This window comes from Oryctolagus cuniculus, chromosome 18, assembly GCF_964237555.1.
Source record: "Oryctolagus cuniculus chromosome 18, mOryCun1.1, whole genome shotgun sequence".
Lineage (NCBI taxonomy): Eukaryota > Metazoa > Chordata > Mammalia > Lagomorpha > Leporidae > Oryctolagus > Oryctolagus cuniculus.
In genome coordinates this window covers 32140882-32157107 of record NC_091449.1, presented here as the reverse complement: position 1 = coordinate 32157107, position 16226 = coordinate 32140882, and the positions used below count along the sequence as shown (strand labels likewise).

The following is a 16226-nucleotide window of genomic DNA, read 5'->3' as shown; positions in this document are numbered from 1 at the left end:
GGGAAGGCAGTGGAGGATGGTCCAAGTGCTTGGGCCCTGCACCTGCATGGGAGACCAGGAGGAAGCACCTGGCTCCTGGCTTCGGATTGGCTCAGCGCCTGCCGTAGCAGCCATTTGGGGGGTGAACCAACGGAAGGAAGACCTTTTAAAAAAAAGAAAGATTTTATTTATTTATTTGAGAGTTAGAGTTACAGACAGAAAGAGGGAGAGACAGAGAGAAAGGTCTTCTATCCACTGGTTCACTCCCCAAATGCCTGCAACAGCCAGAGCTGAGCCAATCTGAAGCCAGGAGCTTCTTCTGGGTCTCTGACGTGGGTGCAGGGGCCCAAGGACTTAGGCCATCTTCTACTGCTTTCCCAGGCCATAGTAGAGAGCTGGATCGGAAGAGGAGCAACCAGAACTAGAACTGCCCATATGGGATGCTGGTGCTGTAGGTGGAGGCTTAGTCAACTATGCCACAGTGTCGGCCCCCTCACTTTCTGTTTTGAGGGGGAGATTGACAATTTTATATGTTTTGAAATTTTTCTTAAGATTTTTTGTTTATCTAAGCAGTAGAGTGACACAGAGAAAGGAGGCACAGAGAGAAAGAGAGATCTTCCAACTACTGGTTTATTCCCCAAATAGCCGTAACTGCCAGTGCTGGGCCAGGTCAAAGCCAGGAGCCTGCAACTCCATCCTGGTCTCCCACGTGGGTGGCAGGGACCAAGCACTTGGGCCTACCTTCTGCTGCCTTCCAGGTGCGCTAGCAGGGAGCTGGATTGGGAACAGAGCAGCTAGGACTCGAACTCAAAATCAAATACTGGATGCTGGTGTCGCAGGTGGCAGCTTGACCCCCTGCGCCACAACACTGGCCCCACGGTTTGGGTTTTCATACTTTGCGTTTGCAAAGAGAACCATGTGGAGGTATAAAGAGCGTCTGAAAAGCTCCCCGAGGTAGCAAGCCTGCAAGGGCCCATTCTGTGTCCTGCAGAAGAGGCTGTACCGCGTTAGAGAGGGAGGCGACAGTGCGCCTCCAGGGGGCTCCTGGGATTCAGGGGGCGCAGCCCATCACAAGCCAGTGCTGTGCACGAGAGGGGCCCCCTACAATCTTGTGGCTGGAGATGCGGTGTCTGGCCTGGGTGGGCGCTTCTGTTTCTGAGCGGTTCTGGGGCTTGACTCTAGCAGTATTGTGTCCTATAAACACCCCAAACTTCAATTTGCATTTTTCCTCACTCCGTTCTGAGCACACACCTCTCCTCCCTCTATCTGCCTGGTTTTGTTGTTGTTGTTTTGTTTTGTTTTGTTTTTCCCTTCTGTTGGTTCTGGGTGCGAGACAAAGCGGCTTACAGGCAACAGCATTGCGCTGCTCAGTGCTGGAGACTGGGAGTCCCAGCTCCCTCCCTGCATCCTCCTACATCCGAAACAGGACAGCAGCGGACTGTTTCACAAGTGCTCCAGTTCCATCCATGAGGGTTGCAGGCTCAGAACCTTATCACCGCACCAAAGCCCCACCCCCAATCGGATCACACTGGGGATCCAAGATGTAAATGTGGGGGAGAAAACATGGGCACCAAGTTCATGGTTCAGTTTCAATAAAAGGCATCCACCAGGTGCTCGAGCAAGACACAGTGTTTGGTTCTCCCTTTGCTCTCACCTCCCACATCCAATCCTTAGAGAGCCACATAGACTTCATCTCCAGAGTGCATCTTTTTTTTTTTTTTTTTAGATTTATTTAATTGTTTGAAAGGCAAAGTTACAGAGAGACAGAGGCAGAGAGAGAGAGAAAGGTCTTCCATCCGCTGCTTCACTCCCCAAATGGCTGCAAAGGCCGAAGCTGTGCCGATCTGAAGTCAGGAGCCAGGAGCTTCTTCTGGGTCTCCCACATGGGTGCAGGGGCCCAAGGACTTGGGCCATTTATTGCTTTCCCAGGCCATAGCACAGAGCTGGATTGGAAGTGGAGCATCCGAAACTTGAACAAGAGCCCATATGGGATGCCGGCACTGCAGGCTGCAGCTTTACCCGCTACACCACAGTGCCAGCCCCCAGAGTATATATTTTATGTGCCCTCTTCTTTCCTTTTTTTTTTTTTTAAGATTTATTTATTTATTTGAAAGAGTTAAAGAGAGAGGGAGAGAGAGATCTTCCATCCACTGGTTCACTCCCCAAGTGGCCACACCACAGCTGGAACAAGCTGAAGCCAGGAGACAGCTGCTTCATTCAGGTCTCCCACTTGGGTAGCAGGGGCCCAAGCACTTGGACCATCCTCCTCCACCTTCCCAGGCACATAAGCAGGGAGCTGGATCAGAAGTGGAACAGCCGGGAATCCAACCACTGTCCATATGGGATGCTGGCGCTGCAGGCAGTGACTTAACGCACTATGCCACAGGGCCGGCCCTGGGTTTTCAATTCGCACACCCAAATAAACATATCTTTTCATTCTATTTCCCCAGAAACTTTCTGAAGTGCCCTCGTATTTCCTGAGCTACCTACTCTTTCTGGCCAAAGGCCCGGCTGACTGCGCATCACTGGGAAACCAGTAATGCTAGTTAACTAACTCTCAGAGCACCACATCCCCCAGACTAATCTCTCCAACTAGAGAAGTGGTTAGCCCTACACATAGTTTTGAGCTGTTTATTCCCTAGTCCAAAGCTTGCACAAACCATTGTCAACAAGTCAGTGGGTTGCTCCATTCTAACCAGCCCATGTTGGAAGAATGATGAACAAGTCCCATGATGACAGGCTGTTTGAGTGCCCTGTGTCGGGGTGGGTAATTTTATGAGCTGGGCCCATTGGCTTTGGTGGCAAAGTGTCTCATTTTTTTTTTTCTTTCTTCTTCTTTTTGGTGGGAATTGTGGCAGAGGCAAGGATTGTGCAACTGTGTCCTCGCCCTGACCACCTCAAGGTATTTCCATCCGCGGAGGCGGTCATGTGTGTAGACCCACATCTGTAATTAGCATTTAGGCGGTGCGGAGAGATGTCACGAAATTCTTGTGTGAGTGCCAAGGAAGGGGCGGGGCCAGAGACAGGAGACTCCCGGGTCTTCTCGGTGAGCTCCGGGGTTAGAGGACGCACTTCCTGGATGTCGGCCCTCCTGGACGTCCTCTGAGAGTCCCCAGGAAAAACACCTCCGCAGGGACCACTGAGGGCGTGGAGAACAGGAATGCTGAGGCGCTCTTTGCAGCCTCTCTCCGAGTATTGCGCAAGCGCACGCACATGACCCTTGGCCTACTTCTGATTTGTAGTTGCACGTTAGGTAATGAGTGTGTGGAGCAGCCTGGTTGACTCAGAGTGGCTGAGCAGCCCTCTCTCTTTACAGTAAGCGCAGATCTCCGGATCGGCGTCCCCTTCGGGAAAAAGCGTGTGTGTGAGGTCAACTGAGAACGTTCCAGGGGATCTCAAAAGTCACTCTGGACAAGGTTTTATCACACAGGCCTGCCTATGGGTATTAATTAGAAGAGAAATAGAAAGGAAGCCCAGGGAGCGGGAGGGAGTTCTTGTTTTTCCCCTTCTAGGATTGTAAGGATTGTTTCCCAATCTTAAAGACCTGGAAAAAATTCCCATTTTCTGAGTTTGCTCAGAACTCAGGCTTTGTGGAGGGATTCCTGCCCCCAACACGGGAAAGCCCTCGGGGTCTGGAATTGTAAGATTCCCTGAATCCCGGGGCTGTGTCAGTCAGGCGGGTGCAGCTTTGGCGGAGTCGCAGGCAGGCGGCGGCCATCTCAGTTGCTCTGTCCTCTGTCGGCCTGTGTGTCTCCCAGGTACCGCTCCACCACGAGGGCAGAGAGGAGAAGGCTGATGAGCCGGGGTCTTGGCGCACGCAGCCCCCTGGCTCCCCTCTGCCCTCTGCCCTTGCCTCCTCCAGAGCTGCCTGTCCCTTCCGTGTGACTTTTAGCCCTGCAAGGTGTTTAGTCAGTACCTTGACCCCACATACCCACAGACCCACGTGGGTAGGCAGCAAAGTCCTTGTGCCTCAAGTACTCAGCCCCCAACCTCACTCCAACTCACACGACCAGAGGGAGCTTACCTCTCCCCAGGCATGCACCTGTTACCCAGCACCCTCTGTGCCCTGCTGGCATGCAGGCCCCACCCCCAGGGACTGCTCTCCACCCCCCACCTCCTGTGTCAAGGTTAAGCAGCTCCATCCCCGCCCCCCCCAGGTGTGCTCCCCCCTCTAGGGCCACGTACTTTACCTTCCCTTCAGTTCGGATGACCCATGCTCCAGTCACCTCCCTAATGAGACAGTAAATTCCTCAAGGGTGGGGCAAATGCCATTCCATGTTTCTGTTCTCCACTGAACTCAGTACTGGTAGGAAATCAATACATATTTTTGATGCGTGAATTAATTTTTAAAGGATTTCTCTATTCTTTTTCCTAATGATTGATTCCTTCCATCCCAAAATAAAGAAACTGATTTATAAAACAGGGAGGAGGAGAACGAACTCATAGCTGAAATTTTTCTCAGGCTTTGAAATGTTCTTTTTTGACACTGGAACATATTTTTGCCATTATAGGGAATTATATTTTATTTTTGGTACTCAAGAACTTTTTTTAAAGATTTACTTGAAAGGCAGAGAGAAAGGAAGACACATGGAGAGAAAGAGTTTTTTCATCTACTGGTTCATTTTCCCAAGTGGCCCTAAAGGCCAGAACTGGGCCAGGCTGAAGCCAGGAGCCTGGAACTCCATCTGACTGTGCCAGGTGGGTGGTAGGGGCCACCTTGAGCCATCTTCTGATACTTTCCCAGGCACATTAGCAGGGAGCTGGATCTGAAGCAGAGCAGCAGGGATTTGAATTGGCATTCTGATATGGGACACTGATGTCACAAGTGAAGGCTTAGCCCCCTAGGCCACAATGCCAGCCCTAAAGAATCCTTTTATTAGAAAGTCATGCAGCTAATTTTTAAAAATATCAATATGCAAGTATGGGGTGGGAGAGCAGAAACCCCTCTGGGCCCAGGTTGGTCTGTAAGGATTATGGAAGGGAAGCCCCCAGGTGCCACCCAGCACTGCAGAGCGTGGTCCTCCAGTAGACCAATGCAGATGCGCCAAAAAAGATAGTGCAAAGGCCTTGAGAAACTGCACCCGTCTTCTGTTTTTAGGTAGAAGATGCAAAATTGGCCACATCTTTGTACTGCAAAGCTTATAAACATTGCAACGCTAATGAGGCTCTCTTTCGTGCTTTATATGGTGTTGTGACAGCTTCTCAATAAAGTCCTTGGTAATTTTATGCCCCAGAAATAGCATAGACTTCAAGGTTGCTGTACCTGCTGTCACCAGATGCTGGGTGCATGAGTGAAGTGGAGCTGCCTCACCTGCAGTAACCTTGGTGGCTGTTATCAAGGACTCGGGAAGGTTTGGGATTTTACCTTCCCTGCAAGCAAGTTAGTTATTCTACCAGTGTCACAGATGCTGGCAGAAGACATGAGATCCCTGGGTCAGAGGGAAAGGATTGCATTATTTCCAGCGATAGTGGTAGCAGAGTATCGGCATTTTCTGGTGTTGGCTCCTCAGCTGAAGAGGACCAGAGGGCAGATGCACTCACGGTAGCTTACATTGCAGGAGAGGAGCTCTGGGCCCCGGGACCCAAATCTTTTACAGTGGGCAGTGACATGCCTTTCCTTTTCTGTGCAGCAAGACTGCCCTCCGCTCTGGGGGGAGGCACTCTCTCTGTTTTCAAAAGCTGTTCCCTGGGGCGGGCATTCAGAACAGTGGTTAAAAAAGCTACTCGGGATGCCTGCATCCCATATCAGAGTGCCTGGGTTGAGTCCTGACCCTATTTCTAATTCCAACTTCCTGTTAATGTACATCTTGGCAGGGGCAGAGGCAGGGGAGAAGGTGATGACCCAAGTTCTTGGGACCCTGCCACCCATGTGAGAGACCCAGATTGAGTTTCTGGCTCCTGGTTTTGGCCTGGCCCAGCCGCGGCTGTTGTGGGCATTTGGGAAATGAACCAAGAGATGGAAGATATCTCTGCCTCTCTCTGCAACTGCCTTTCAAACAAATATATATATATACACACACACATAATGAATTTATTTATTTATTTTTAAGATTTATTTATTTATTTGAAAGGCAGAGTTAGAGAGAGAGAGAGAGAGAGAGAGAGAGAGAGGTCTTCCATCTGCTGGTTTACTCCCCAGAAGGCTGCAATGGCCAGAACTGGGCTGATCCAAAGCCAGGAGCCAGGAGCTTCTTCCCGGTCTCCCACACGGGTGCAGGGGCCCAAGGACTTGGGCCATCTTCTACTAGTTTTCCAGGCCACAGCAGAGAGCTGGATAGGGAATGGAGCAGCTGGGACTTGAACCGGCGCCCATATGGGATGCTAGCACTGCAGGTGGTAGCTTTACCCACTACACCACAGCGCAGGCCCCGATATATATATATATATATGTGTGTGTGCATATATAAAAATATACATATACATATACATATATATGTATATGTATGTATATATAAGAAAAAGTTAAACAGAGAAAAGAAGAGACAGAGAGAGAAAGATATCTTCTATTCACTGGTTCACTCTCCAAACGACTATAACAGCCAGGGCTGGGCCAGGCTGAAGCCAGGAGGCAGGAGCTTCTTCTGGGTCTCCGACATGGGTGCAGGAGCCCAAGGACTTGGGCCATCCTCTGTTGCTTTCCCAGGCACATTAGCAGGGAGCTGGATCAGAAGTGGAGCAGCCAGGTCTTGAACTGGAGCCCATACGAGATGCTGGCATTGCAGGCCTCAGCATTACCTGCTACACCACAATGCCAGCCCCATGTAATTACTTTTTAAAAATACATTTATTTTGGTGCAAAAATATTTCAAAATCCATGCATATGAGGAGTCTTCAAAAAGTTCATGGAAAATGCACACCATGCAAAGAAGTATGCATGGATTTCATTTTTTGCATCAACATGAACAAATCTTTTAATTCCATTTTTCTATAGACTTTCTAAAGTACCCTCATACATATGTGAAAGCATCACATAGCACCCCATAAATATGTACAGTTTTTATGTGTCAGTTAAAAATACAAATTAAATGTTTTAAGAAGTCTGAAACAAAGGCAGTGAGTGCCTCTGCTCTATTTAGGAGACCCGTAGAGATCTGTCTCACAAAACAAGTTTCTAGTTTAAAGAAAAAGACCTATATTTGAATGGCCAAGTGACAGAGAGAGGAGAGAGAGAGGAGGGGAGGGAGAGAGAGATCTTCCATCCACTGGTTTGCTCCCCAAATGCCCACGACAGCCAGGGGGGCTCCATCCAGATCTCCCACGTAGGTGGCAGGAACTCAACTCCTTGCACCATCATCCACCGCTTCCCAGGTGCATAGCAGAGAGCTGGGTTGGAAGCACAGTGGCCAGGACTTCCACCTGCACTCTGACAATGGATACAGGTGTTCCAAGCGGCAGCTCAACCCACTGTGTCCCAAGGAACGCCCTTCCAGGATCCTGCTTCTGCTGATGCCTTGGGGTTCATCAGTGAGAACTGGGGTCACGAAATGGCAGCGAATTCAAATGAATCAAGTACTTACTGTGAGCTTCCTGGTTGAGAAAGGTGGGGTAGTCAGAGCATAAATCAGTGAGCAAACTAAAACTAAAAGTGCTCCTGGAAGGGGTGACAGATGGAGGCCAGAATCGTGCAGTCAGGTGAGCAACAGAGATGAGAGGGAGGCTAGGCCTGAGTCACCTGGGGCAGAAGTCTGGGTTTTGCTCTCGTGTGGTAAGACTCCATTGTCAAGGCTGAGAGCAGGGGCCTGGTGACCTGGTAACAGTGGAGAGACAGCTGCTGTAATGTCCAAGACTTGGATCATCTGCGTAAGCAATGAGAACATTCAGCCCAAACCAGCTCAACGCTTACCTTGTGGGGAGACGGCCAGAAAACCAGCGTCTGTCTGGAAGCAGATGTCACAGAACGGGCATGCAGAAAATGCCTATGACGGAGAACGAGCCAAACTGGCTTCAAATTCTCAACCTCTGGGGTGTGGGCGGCGCCACAGCTGATGCTGTCAGAGTGGTGGAGCTTGCCCGGTTCCCAAGTGATGGTCCTTTGTTTCACCAATGGGCAGCTGTTTCGTCTCATCAAAGGGACAGTCTGGGTTCCTGCCCCAGCTACAGCTTCTGCTGAGTCGCTTTATCTCTCCAGGTGCCCATGGATGGTGGAAGCTTGTCATGAGGGCCACAGGGGACAGAGGAAGAGCTTGGCACAGGGCTAGGCTGGAAGGAAAATTCCACCCATGTTTGCAGTGAAGACACGGGGTAGCCCCGGGAGCAGGGTTGCGGGAGAGGCCAAGACTGGGCGACCAAACACAAAACAGACTGGGGTGGAGTTGGGGTTGGGGTGGGGCATGGTTTCCGCGGGCATTTCTAGCAGGTGTGTCAGGGTCAGGCGCCTGTCACAGAAGGTAGTAAAGACATGAAAGACCATAGGGAGGCAGATTGGTGGAAAGAAATGGACTTTGGACCCAGACAGACCTCAGCGGAAGGCACCTGGGCGCAGGGAACAGATTCCCTGAGCCTTGTTACCTCGTGTGTAAAGTGGGAAAGGCGACAGACCTGGGCATGTAAGGCGAGTTACACAAAGCAGCAGGTGCAGATGGGTGTTCAGTAAATACGAATAGACTTCGAGAGCTTTGATGTGTGGTTTTTTGATCAAGTTGCCTACACACATGTAGTCAGAGCTGGAGACGGGCTTCTGGCCAATGCCCTCACTTTCACAGTTGGGACACGCCAGCAAGAAGGCCCTTGGCCCGCTGGATGCTCTTGCCCAGCTCCCAGCCCCATGCACTGCTTGGCCCGGTTGCCGTGGGGCCATTGGGACCTAGCTCCCCTGAGCCGGAAGGGAGGCCACCTGAGATCCTCTCTAGGGAATGAGCGGGAGAAACCTAACCCAGCTGGGAGTTTGTCAGCTCCCCAGCAAGGACTGCATCAATTAATTTAATGGACCCTTGTGTGCGGCCCCAGCCAGGGAGCAGAAGGGGACAGCATTTGTCTGCTTTCTCCTTTCACTACCTGGGTTTCTCAGGTGCACATCCTTGTATTGACTCCGGGGCACTCAGTGTCAGGAAATCTACACCTGCCCATCCTTGTTGCCATAATAACAAGGCCCCCAGAGGCTGCTGGGGATATTATGGCCTGCCTTCTTCCTTCGTGCCCATGCAGCTCTTATTATCTTTACAAGAAAAAAAAAGTTAACAAAGTTTTTTAAAATTGCATAAAATGTTGCTCTAAAGTTTCAGAACTACAGACTCGCTAATATAACGCCCACTGGACTTGGGCTTTGTGCTTGAGCCTTGAACACTGCCATGGCCTTCAGATCTTGAAAAGGATTTCTAGAACTCCAGCAGACCTGCCTGGACAGTGCCCTCCCCACAGTGCCAAGTGTCCAGGTTTAGTGACAAGGATTCAGTTCTTCTCTATATGAATACAGCATTTCTTGAGCCCAAAATTTAGCATCTCACAGGGAATTTGTACATCCTGAACCTGAAAAGCATGCTTTTCCTTCCACCAAATTTTATTTTATTCACACGATTCATCATTGGAGAAGGAAATACTTAAACTGAGCAGGGAGTTCCAGTGTATTTTTCTTGTGTTTACAAAATTATTTTTTTTTAAGATTTATTTATTTATTTAAAAGTCAGAGTTACAGAGAGAGAGGTCTTCCAACCACTGGTTCACTCCCCAGTTGATTACAATGGCTGGAGCTGTGCCAATCTGAAGCCAGGAGCCAGGAGCTTCTTCCAGGTCTCCCACACGGGTGCAGGGGCCCAAGGACTTGGGCCATCTTCTGCTTTCCCAGGCCATAGCAGAGAGCTGGATTGGAAATGGAGCAGCTGGGACTCGAACCGATGCCCATCTGTGATGCTGGCGCTGCAGATGGCAGCTTTACCCACTATTGCACAGCGCCGGCCCCTAGAAAATTATTTTGGTAGGCATATTCTGCCAGCAAGTAAGGAGGGGCTCAGGAAGTTATCTACAAATTGGGGTCTTTCAGGGGTGGCATTTGGCCCAGCAGTTAAGATGCCACTTGGAACACCTGTGTCCCATATAGGAATGCCTTGGTTTGAGTCCCAACTCCACTCCTGAATCCAGTTTCGTGCTGATGCATACCCGGGGAGCAGCAGGCGACAGCTCAAGTAGTTAGGTCCCTGCCACCTATGTGGGAGACTTGGATGGAGTTCCTGCCTCCTGGCTTCAGCCTGACCCAGCCTCAGCTGTTGTGCACATTTTGGAAATGAACCAACAGAGTCGAGCTCTCTCTCTTTCTCTTTCTCCATTTCTCAAAATTAAAAATTAAAAAAGAAATAAATGAAAAAATTTAAATTAAGGGCTTCAAAACTTCTAGAATCTCTTAAAAGATACCCCTAAGACCAGACCATGGTCGTGGGTTTCTGTTCCTAATCTGTTTTCATCCTGTAACTTCCCTTCAAAGACTCTAGAAAATGTGCACTCAAAGTGACAAGACATGAACATGATTTCTCAGGGAGTTGCCCAGGACAAAATAAAGATAAAGGAACTTGTCTCTGAAGGTATGTGGGAAGTACCAGAAGGTTGCGGTCCCAAGACTGACCTGATCACATAAATGACCCCCTAATGACGCTGCTTTGATCCCAGTCACATCACAAACACAACAGACACTTTGCCACTGAAGAAGTCCCACCCCTTCCACCTGTTCCATGCCTCTCTCCCGTCCTTTCCCACCAAAACCTTTCTGTCACCTCCATCATCGCTAAGAGGAAACCAAACATGCAGGCATCATAGTCTGTATGCCGTGTGGTCACAGAGACAAGACATGTAGACATTGAGCAGAGATCAAAACTGAGGAGATCCTGGCCAAATTGTACCCCCTGTACCTGTCTGGAAAGCGAAAGGGAGCAGGGGAGATTTTCTGGAAGGGTCTACCTTGAATTGGCCGTTGAAGGAAGCGAGGAGGCAGGAAGCTGGCCCTCCTGGCAGGGAAGGGAATAAGTGACAGAGGAAAGATAAGGGACTGAGAGTTAGGAGAACGTGGGTGCATCCAAGCTTCTTGGTTTGGGGTCTGCATTTGGGAGAGGGGCAGGTACAGGGCCTCCCAGTGCACTTCCCTGATGCTAACAGTCTACGGTTAGGCTGCGATTCTACAATGGGGCAGGAAGAGACGTGTCAGGCCGTTGTTCCGGAAGTGTGCTATGCCTCTCTGCGCTCTGGTGGGACTGTCCAGTCGAACTGGCTCTTTGCATCTGCCTTTCCCTTTGCCTGGAACTCATTTCCTCCATAGAACTTTCTGGAATGATAGCAATGTTCTATTAACCTGAACTTGTCATTGTGTGAGCATCACAGATCACAGCTACACCAACCACAATGGTGTCAGCTGGACACATAGACTCTTAGGGGAAACATCTTTTTTTTTTTTTTTTTTGGCCATCCATCATTGATGAAGATGTCATTATATGGTGCATGACTGTGTATCAAATTATCCCCAAACTTAGCTTATATCAAGCATTTATTATTATCTCACAGTTTCTGGGGGGTGGGAATTCGGAAATTGCTCTGCCGGGCAGTTCTTAGGCTGAGTCTCCTGTAAGGTCACAGTCAGATTGTCGACCAAGGCTGTGGTCCTCTAGAGGCTTGACTAGGGCGGGAGGTCCCCCTTCCAGGGCAGGTCACTCAGGTGACCTTGTGCAGGCAGGTGGCCTCAGCGCCTCACTGGCTGTTGGCAGCAGGTCATAGTGGCTCCCACGCGGAAACTTTAGAGGACAAGAAAGCCACTAAGTCCGAGCCACACTCAAGGGCCAGAGTATTAGACTCCACTCTTGGAAGAGAGGCATTTTCAGTACTCTGCGGCCATGTTTTCCACCTATACTGCCATTGGATGCAGGTCAGCCTCGCCAAGGTGAAGTATCCTCTCTCCTTTCCCTAGCAACCCTGTTCTCCTGGGTCTCAGCATCTCCCACCACTCTCGCTCCACCTCACCTCTCCTATCTTCTTGGCCATGGACACACACAGATCCCAGCATTACTGAAAGTTCCTTTCCCTTCCTTGTCATCCATCTGGCTCTGGCACCTGGCTGCCCTCCAGTGTCCCTCTTTCCATAAGCAATCTCTCTCTGGCCCCTTGCTGGGATCGTCTTCCTCCTTCCAGTCTCTGAACATAGCCGTTTCCTACTGCCCTTTCTTTTTCTAAGCACGCTTCCTGCCCTTGCAAATCTCGCTGGTGCTTATGATTTCCACCATCCCTTCAGGCATACAATATCCAAGAGCACATTATGGCTTCAACTTCCATTCCCAAATTGCGTTTCTCCATCTGGATGCCCAGAGAGCCCTCAGCGGGCCACGTCTGGACCTCATCCTCTCCCCAGGCTGCTCACCAGTCCCTAATCACTCAGATCCAGCCACAAGTGCTCTGAGCCTTCCCTCTCCTTCAGCTCACGCGTCCATGTTGCCAATGGCCCTTTGGACTTCACCTGCTCGTGGGCTTCACCCATCTGCACAGGAGCCTCCTGAGCCTTCTCTTTGCCCCCCGGGGGTGCCTAGTCCAGTCCTTTCGGTTCTGCATGCTCAGATTGGTATGCATACATCAGGGCTCTGGGGATTACTGTCCCAGCTTCAGGACAGTCAATGGCTTCTCCATAGGATAGATTTTACAGTGGGCTTTGGGACTTGGTGCCGAGCTCACAGTATGTGCAACTGTGGTGGTTTAATGTTCAGCCTGCAGTAGACTTGCAGGACCTGAGAGGAGATCTGGGATGTGGTGCTTTCTCCTGCAGTGACCCTGGGCAGTATGGCCAGTCAAGTGTCGGGAGAGTGAAATGAGGTCATTGACGGATGTACCCTCGTCCGCATGAAGCATGAACCACCTTGTACCTGCTATCATTATGACGCCATGCGAAGGTGTTGGCCAGAGCACCTGCCACTAAGTCACTTGATAGATGAGCGCTTTCCTGAGACCTCACTCAGGTGTGCGCCTCTGGTGTGACTTGTACTGTAGCATTATTGTTCCATCTACTTTGAGGACATGGCAGGATTTCCAAGTGCACATATTAACGCATCTCCTCTACATCAGATGTGGGCATGCTTTTCCAGGAAAGGGCCAGCTGGGAAATGTTTCAGCTGAGGCACAGACTTCATGGTCTGCCATGCAACTATTTGGCTCTGCTGCTGTAGGACAAAAGCAGTGACAGCCAATATGCAAATGAGTGTGTGTGGCTGTGTCCCCATAAACCTTTACCCCTAGACACTAAAATTTGAAGCACTCATCATTTTCATGTGTCGTGAAATATGATTATTCTTCTTTCCAGCTTTTGAAAAGTAGAGAAACCGATAGTAACTAGACTTGGCCCGTAGGGGCTTTTTACTGACCCCTGCTAAGGAGGAGCGTTCTTTTGTATTTTTTTTCTTTTCTTGTATTTTTTAAAAAATATTGATTTATTAATTTGATGGGCAGAGTGACAGAGAGAGGGAGACAAAGAGAAAAAGAGAGAGAGAGAGACCTTCCAAAGAGAGAGACCTTCCAATTTCCACTCCCCAAGTGGCTTCAATGCCTGCAGCTGATCCAGTAATGGCAAGAGTTCACAATGTGGGCCGTCATCCTGTTTCCCAGGCGCATTAGCAGGAAGCTGGACTGGAAGTGGGGCAGCGGGACTTTACCCTGCACTCTGATATGAGATGCTGACCACCGCAGGCAGCAACTTAACCTGCTGTGCCACAATGCTGGCTCCACGAATGTCATTTTGAATTAAACATAAAACAGTGAGGTGATTTAAGAACAATAGAAAATAGAGTATAGGGTCGTCTAACAGCGGTTACAGGAGAACCAAAGTTGGGGCCACCTAGCAGGAAATGTTTAGTGTCCTTAAAACTCCACAGGCCGCTCCAGCCCGGCTGTCTCTCCTCGGGCCCAACCACAGGGGGCTTCTGTTTCCCCAGACACAGGCCTGCAGGTGCCCTGTCTCTCAGTCTAGAATACTCATATCCTCCCCCCCCCCCCAGTCTTGCTCATTCAAGGCACACTGTTAGGGACTGTATCAAATGCCACCCATAAGCGGTGTCTTCCCTACCCGCTCCCTGTCCTGGTGCCCTGTTCTCTCAGTATCACCAGCAGGTGCGCCACGATTCTGCTTGTATCATAGTTTTTCGGGTGCTTATCTTGCTGACAGCCAAGCTCCTTGGGGGTCTTATCTGACACAGGATCCCACACAGAGCACAGAGCCAGCACGAGGAAAGCATTTCTTGAGTTTTGCTTCTGATACTAACTGACATGAGGGAGCGGGCAGAGCTCCACGGCTGGTGGCAGTAGTGGTACCTGCAGGGCGGCTGTGAGGGGAGGGGCCCTCACAGCCCCAGGACAGTGCAGTTTGGTTTTGCCAGGGACAAAACCTGTATCTCAGCTGTACCTGCGGCAGGAAGCAGATGTGAATGGAGAGAAAAGTAGGGCTTCCCACGCCCCGGCCAGGCTGAGCACAGAGCACAGGGAGATTCAGCCGCTGGTTCTGGGTGGGCCCCAGGAGAGCGGGGTTCCGAGAAAGGGCCTCCCGATACGCATCATGCCCTAGTTCCACGCACTGAATCAGGCTCTGATGCAACTGGCAGTTGGCCTTGATCACGAGCCGAATCTCGCACGTTCGGTACAAACGAGCTTTGTCATTGCTCCGAGGGAGTCACTGCCCGTGTCCCTTCCAGGCTCCAAGCGGCTCCTGCTGCCCCATCTGAGCCTGACAAGCCGGCAACTTAAGCCGCCCCCGGCGGGGCGGCCGGGTTTCATTAGGTAAGGCGGACCGATGAGGCAACAGGGCCCAGGCAGCCCTGCCAAATTAAAGGATGTCACCACGAGATACTGTGAATATCAGCTTCCTTCTCTCTGCCAGTGGGGAGGATTAATTACGGGCTTGTGAAGTGCTTTGGAAAGTTAAGCTGTTAAGAATCATTGTTCTGTGTAATAGAGGAAAAAATAGAACTCTTGGCTCATTACAGCCGTCATGTCGGAAAACCCAGGGTATCTTTGAGAGCTACATTTTTGCGAAGCGAAAGCAAGCAAGCATAAGCGCACACACGCGCACGCGCGCGCACATATACACACGCTGGGGAGTCGCCCAGGTTGGGCCGCGTTTCTGATAATGGCGAAATGGACCCAGAGAAGCTGCGTTTTAGTTTCTACCTGAGACAGCCCCCCCACCCCCCCACCCCCCCACCGAGCAGCAGGTGCTGGCGCATATGGGGACAGTTTCCGGGACATGCGAGTCCACCAGTGTTTGCTTTCTTTCTGTGAGCTCAGGGATGCAAAGCCCGGGCGCTAGACATGCGCCCGTCTGTCTGCAGGAGACACAGCTTCCTGCCTCTACGGTGGCCACGGCAACGCTCTGCTTTGCGTCCGGAAGTCCTGTCACAGTTGAAAGCGCAGCCTGCCCGGGGCACTCTCACTTCTCTTTCACTCGTGGCTGGCTGAACACACTCACTTTTCTTTTGCATCTGCCTGCGCTAGTTTCCTATGGCTGCCCTGTCGTGCCCCTAGGGGCTCAACACAAATGTGCTGACAGTTCTGAAGGTCAGAAGTTTGTGGGCTAAGTCAAGGTGGCTGCGAGGCTGGCTTTTTCTGTATGCTCCAGGGCACCCGTTTCTTTCCTTCCAGCTTTCTGGGGGCCACCGTGTTCCTTGGTGCATGGCCCCCACCTGGCTTTCTCTAACCACTGCTCTCCACCCCTCCTCCTCTGTCGGCCTCCCTCTTTCCCTGGTAATGACCCATGACGACACTGGGCCCACGAGGATAGTCCAGGATAGCCTCCCATTCTAAGATCCTGAACTTGATCACATCTGCAAAGGCCCCCCCTCCCCTTTTTTCTAGGTGTAAGGAAACAGATTCACAGGCTCTGGGATGAGGCTGTGGAACTTGGTGGGAGGAGGCGTTATTTTACCAACTGTAGTCTCCAATTTGCAACTTACATCTGTGTTTTTCCTGTGTACTCAAGCTGAACCCTGTGCTAAGTGTTTCTTTAAATATATTATTTCATTTAATCTGAATTCTAAAAAAAAAAGCAGAGTCTGTTATAGATGAGCAAACTGAGGCAAAAAGGTTACATTACTTGCCTGGGGTCACTAACATAATATTCAAGCCTAGGCAACACGGCTTCAGAGCCTGTATTCTTTATTACTATTATTATTAAAGAGGAAGAGAGAGAGAGAAGCACAAGACCCCATCCACTGGTTTAACAGCTAGGGCTGGGCCAGCCCAAAGCCAGGAACCAGACTCAATGCAAGTGTCCGATGTGAGTGGCAGGAACCCAATCAATTGGG

The 16226-nt window shown here is 50.5% G+C and overlaps 1 protein-coding gene and 1 long non-coding RNA gene across 4 annotated transcripts in view; one reads left to right on the top strand and one right to left on the bottom strand.

Moving 5' to 3' along the window:
- Positions 1 to 16226, top strand: part of SIAH1 (siah E3 ubiquitin protein ligase 1) — an 82235-nt gene that overhangs the window by 23451 nt on the left and 42558 nt on the right. The gene's annotated exons all lie outside the window — the stretch shown is intronic.
- On the bottom strand, positions 1681 to 14491 carry LOC108178969 (uncharacterized). 3 transcript variants are annotated; one of them, XR_011384216.1, is made up of 5 exons: positions 14333 to 14491; positions 7823 to 8178; positions 7497 to 7726; positions 4170 to 4282; positions 1681 to 3323 (listed from the first exon to the last, which is right to left on the bottom strand). It is a non-coding gene; the product is annotated as an uncharacterized lncRNA (long non-coding RNA). The 3 variants fall into 3 exon arrangements; XR_001795774.3 differs by lacking the exon at positions 14333 to 14491 and having other exon boundaries at positions 7823 to 8298; XR_007914681.2 differs by lacking the exons at positions 1681 to 3323; positions 4170 to 4282; positions 14333 to 14491 and adding an exon at positions 4290 to 6717 and having other exon boundaries at positions 7823 to 8296.